Source organism: Amborella trichopoda, chromosome 13 (assembly GCF_054954075.1).
Source record: "Amborella trichopoda isolate Santa Cruz 75 chromosome 13, AtrichopodaSantaCruz75HAP2 v2.0, whole genome shotgun sequence".
NCBI lineage: Eukaryota > Viridiplantae > Streptophyta > Magnoliopsida > Amborellales > Amborellaceae > Amborella > Amborella trichopoda.
The window spans coordinates 27,892,212-27,898,134 of record NC_142348.1 but is presented as its reverse complement, the minus strand read 5'-3'; the positions used below and the strand labels follow the sequence as shown (position 1 = coordinate 27,898,134).

Below are 5,923 nucleotides of genomic sequence, written 5' to 3'. Positions count from 1 at the left end.
GTTCTGTTTGTTCATCAAAGTTCAACATCCAGCTAGCTGTCTTTCATAGTCTATAGCAAATGAGGTTGCCAGAGACGGGACCTTTGCTTGATAAGCTGATCTACTATGGTGATTAGGGTTGCCATTAATTCAGAAATTCTTGTCACTGAGCTCTTGTGCATGTTGATTCCATAAGATCTACTGTAAATGGGCAGCCCTTTAGTGCCTAACCAACAAATACTACCACACAAAACCGACATGGTTTATGATGGTTTGCCTACTTGGGTCTAATAAGTAGCGCTATTGCATCCTATTCTGAAGAGGTTGCTAATCACTTCTTCTCCCCACCGTACGGTGTGCAACCAAATAGAGCGATACTATTTTAAGCTTGCATACCGTACAGTAGGCAGAAAAAGAGGCACCCCTGTGAAATGAGTTGTTAGGGACTTGGCTTCTTTGGTGCTGAAAATGTATTTTATTTGCAATTTGTAAGTAACCTAAAAAACTAGGTTATTCAAAGGAGTTTACAAAGGGTCTGTTTGACAACGGGAAGTTGGTTGTTATCTAGAACCCAGAAGTTCCTTCTCTGTGAAGCTGGATGTTCTGCCTCCTAGTACTAAAAGGTATTGTGTTTGGTAAGTTGTCTGAAATTTAGAGGAGCTTAGAAACCCGTGTTTGGTACCATTTAGAAATTATTAAACTTGGAGACCTGATAATTAACCAATTTAATCCATACGTGGAAGAATTTGTATTCGAGGGTAATGTTAATTTTAACAAAAATCTAGTAGGTCATCCACAGTAGATCAAGCAAGAAGGATAGATTTGTAAGTTACTAATGGTTTTATAGTGATTTATTGTATTATTATTTATGTTTCCTAATTAATTCTATCTATAAAATCTGTTCTATCCAAGCTCCTGATATACGAAATATAGTTCTTAGTGTCAATTAGATTTATAAACTAATGTTATACGCATCTATCCAAGCTCCTTGTATACGAAATATAATTCTTAGTGTCAATTAGATTTATAAACTAATGTCATACGCATCAATTGGATTTGTTTAGGCTTTAGAGAGAGGGAACTAGAGTCCATACGTGAGAGCTTGGGTTAAAGTATGAGTCATGCATCATATATTCCAAATTAAGAGGAACACGTAAATTGAATATCCCATGGTAAACCATTTTATAAAATATTTTACCACTAACCGATAATCAAATGCGCTATGAAGGTCCTATATCACCAATATATGGTTCTCAAGTGTACGAAGATAATGAGAGATTTTTATTTGTATATGAATTTTTTTTTTTTTTTTTTTTTTAATGATTTACATTGTCCTCCCACAGTTGGGATGCAATTTCATCTCCCAGTTGTACTCCTTCGACATGGTTCTCATTATTTTGCGCTGCTACTTGATCACCGTCATCTACCTCATTGATTATGATCTCAAAAATTCTTTCTCCAAATTGCAGCTCATACAAACCATCCACTCCTCTCATTCATCATGATAAAGTTGTCCAAAACAACCATTGCAATTACTATTTTGACTTGTGTGTTGAGTGGATACAGAAATTGCTTCTTTAGAATTGGTAAGTGTGCTTTCCATAACCCAAAAGTTCTCTCCACAACATTCCTCAAGGATGAATGGACGTTATTAAAAAAATCTTTAGCGTTATGAGGTGCCCCATTGCCAGTCTCAAAATTACTTACATGGTAGCGAACCAATCTATAGGAAGCAAAGAACCCCTCATGGTCAGTTAGCCCCCATCCACAAGATAATATTTTCCTGCACAAGTTGGACAAACATGGTCAGTTACTTAACTACTATACATAAGAGTTATAAAATTGAGCTACCTTTAGGCATTGTTAATTGACCGGTCTCCCTTTCCAAAGCATCGTACAAGATCTTGGAGTCCGATGCAGATCGTTCCCATCCAGCAATTATATATTGGAATTGCAAAATTGAAGCCCATTATAGCTATCACATCTTGGGATAATACACCCTTCCTATTATGAAATCGTCTATGCATGTGGCTCTTAACCCACGTTGGGATATGGGTTCCATCAATTGCGCCTACACAATCCTGATAGAAAATGCAATGAATTGTTTAGCCATTGTAATGGAGGATTTTTTGTTAAAATCAGTGCTACTAATTTTGCAATGAATTTTAAAATTTACTATTAGTTACCTTGAAATATGGGTCATATCTTTCATTACCAGCTATGTGAGCTGGTGTTTTTGTCCCTAGAGGCCATATAAACATTTTTCCTATAGCCAAAATAGCCTTTTGTACTTTTTTGAAATAATAACGAATGGTTTGGCCGGAGTGCTGGAAATGAATTTGTGTCATCCTATTATGTTCGTCATGTGTAACAATGCTTATGAATATGACTACTTGTTCTTCAATTGATACAAATCTAGTATTTCGCAGTGTGGTCTTGTCTCTTAAAACCTACAAAGTTCAATGAATGCAGGACGTTCCATACGCAATAGATCAAAGCAATTTTGCTCATGTCCCTCTAATATATAGGCAACAAACTTCAGCCCTGTGAGTGGAGCAGTGTGAACTCTCTTCCTCATTAAATATGTATTGTAGTACCGAAAGGTCACATAACACATGACATATAAACCACATAGCATTGCACTGAATGTAAGCCGCTCGAAATGATCCATATCATCCATAACTAGAAATTAAAGTTGAGAAGACATATATAAATTCAAAGAGGAAAATTTCACATTTTACAAATAGAAAAACACAAACACATAAGTTAATTATTTGTCATCAAATAGATAATATCACATTTTATACAAACGAAAAAAATAAATAGTAATGTCATATATTCACCAAATAGAATTACTTATGCATATACAAACCACACATAAACATAATGTCAAGCATTTTCATTAAAAGAAGAACGTCTTGTTTCATCAATAGGAAAACTACTCCAAGAGATGAAGTTCATTGATCCATTCAGATATAGTTCAAGACAAACAAAAAGGAGTGCTTAGACTGCCAAAAGTAAACTTTTATGAGTCCAAATAAAATAAAATAAAATGGCTAAAGAAAAACTTCACGCCAAAATATTAATTTGCCAGTGGTCTCATGTCCTTCTCTAGAAACGCCCCTTGGTACTCATGCGACAAGGCTAGGAACATATGAACTTTAGATGCATTTTGGAAAATACAGTTAGCCTTCAAGATGGCTTCTAAGCCCGCCTCCCCTTTCTTATATAGCTCGTCAACATCATCCACGCATTTCTTCATCTTTATCTCATGCTGAATGGTAGCTTGGAGACTCGTCATAATTTCCACCAATTTAGTTAAATTTTGAGCCACTTGTTTAGTAGGAGTGCCTTGCCTTTTCTTCTCAGACACCTCAAACGGAGTATTAGGGTGGGGCCTCTTATATTGCAACGATGATGTTCTACGAGCATTGCTTGGTGTCGATATATCGCTATCCTCATCACTAGTATCTAAGTGAGGAGACTCTATTGGTGAATCATCTACTTCAAAGGGAGGTGCACTATTATCGGTGCCGTCGTCAACCAAAGTCTCACTATACCTCCCATCAGCAACAGTGTCTCCAAACATCTTGTCCAGCACATTAACATCATGAGCACTCTTGCCTCTAAACTTGCCAGCCCATGGGTAATCCTGTGAAGGTACAAATATGTACTACTAAGAATTCCAACTATCTAAAAGATATGACTTCTATAAAAGGATGCCAGTGGAACAATAAACTAACATTTATATATTGATCCCAAAGTTCATTCTCAACGGTCACCATACCTCTCAGCGGATCCCATCCAAAGCCAGTTGACCCGATTAGTTTCTTGAGCTCAGAGTACATTTTCATAATCAATTTGTGTTTGTTTTTCAATGTTTCACGGTCGAATGAATCACCATACAAGGCCACTATCTTAGCACTCATCCTATCCCAGGCTTCCCATTGGAAGCCCACATGAGGTCCCTTTTTCTTCACATTCTTATGTTGGCTGTTAGTTTCTCTATTCTTCTTTACCTCATCTACCATAAACTAAATGAAAGAAAGTTCTTGAGTAGTACTCCACTGAGAAATTTTTTGGGATCTACTCCTGGGTTGTGAAGTTGGAGGCATAGTTGAAGGTTGGGTGTCCATGCCTATGAAATTTAGATATCACATTCCAAAGATTCAATACAACAACAAGATACCATAGAAAAACCATTATAAAGAATAATCACATTTATGTATCCCATTTACAAATGCACTTCAAGTTCTTTCTTCCAAATGAAAACCCCAACCATGGTACCATCATTCAGCACAACAAGATTGCCTTACCCCATTATCAGATTGCGTTACCCCAATTTAGGTTTCCTATAATTATATAAGGTTCACCAGATAAAAATAAATATATAAGTACGCATAACTGAAGTTATGGGCTTTATATAAGCCCTACCCAATAAAGCTAATACGTAAGCTTGCAAAACTGAAATTACAGGCTTTGCATAACCACATTGTGCGAAGTGATATCTAGCTAGGACTTACTATTACATAAACAATCGCATCACAATTTAGCAACCATCACTTTAACCAGTTAAAAAAACAAGAAAATCAAAAATCAAAAATCAAAAGATGCCAATAAGAAGGTAGAAAAATATAATAACCAATGCAAAAAATTCATTACATATCAGCACATTATTTAACAGTCATCTTTCATATTACAGATAGACACATTGTTATGGCTCATTTTGAAGAATTAAAATATTAGTAAGGATTATGGATGCACTAATAGACAAGGTGTACTAAGGATAAATGGCTGAAACATGCCTGTTTTATTGAACGTTTATCTAAAATCAACATGTGCATCACTTTATGGAAACACCAGTAGCTTAACATCCAAAATTTCAGCAAATAACAATAAAAGGTAAACCATGGGATAATTATCCCAATGGACAGTATTGATCTTAATACCATGCCTCACTGCCAACCTAATTGCCTTCTCCCACCATGGCTGTAAGGAACTCCAGAAAGTAACTCAAACTGAATATTGTCTCTATTAAATCCACTAATCTCCATAGGCAAGCCAATTCACCATGAATCCATCCAATGATGTTGATGCAATCCCTTTCAATAACTAGGGGCCCCAAAAACTTCAGGCCAGTGAGAAAAACGTCTCAAGCATATAGGTTTTTGGAGACCACATCTTAGAGCAAGGCAGAGGATATGAACTGAGGCCCATCATTTTGAGTTTAAGAAAACAATTTGATGGGGCTGGCTCATAACAATATCAATTTGAGAGCTGTTGGTGGACCTCAAGCCTAATGTGTATAAAAAAATAAATTGAGCTTTTTTTTAGTTACTGATTTTCAGCCATAGTTGTGTCGCTTTGTCTCTCTCTCTAAACTTCTAGCAATAGTTCTATCTCTCTCTCTAAAATTTCAGCAACACTTTATGGATGATTGAGATTGTTGAAAATGTTGTGGATCAAGTAAGTCTCGGCTTTGTTGCTCGCCACAGACGGAACAAAATAACACCTACTTGCCAACCATTAAATCTATTCTATAACGAGAGGGCTGTCACGACCCACCTCTTGACTCCTGCTGTGCCAAACTGGAGGGCGACAGAGTGCGGGACCGCGATCTGAGGTCGCAAACGCCACTCAGGTCGGAGTGGCTCAACGCTTTATTAAATGATAAACAACAAAAACCATGAAAGAAAGCAAAACGCCCACCGGGAACATAACAAAAGCTGGATAAATTAAAACCATTTCAAATCCATATACAGTCTCGAAGGCCATAAATAATATCCAGATTATTACAACTCATCTAAGGTACTACAGGCCTGACCACAAAATACATAACTTCATAAAACAACAACTACATGGCCGACGACTAACAAACACCTACACAAGAATAGAGATCCACTCGTTGAGCACGGGATTTCAGTACACCAAACACAATCACCTC

General features: G+C 36.7%; 1 long non-coding RNA gene across 1 annotated transcript; it reads right to left on the bottom strand.

The window, feature by feature from the left end:
• Nucleotides 1–2,794: 2,794 nt before the first annotated feature.
• LOC18444979 (uncharacterized) lies at nucleotides 2,795–4,543 on the bottom strand. Its single transcript, XR_016048635.1, has 2 exons — nucleotides 3,767–4,543; nucleotides 2,795–3,631 (listed from the first exon to the last, which is right to left on the bottom strand). It is a non-coding gene; the product is annotated as an uncharacterized LOC18444979 (long non-coding RNA).
• Between the last annotated feature and the right edge of the window lie 1,380 nt (nucleotides 4,544–5,923).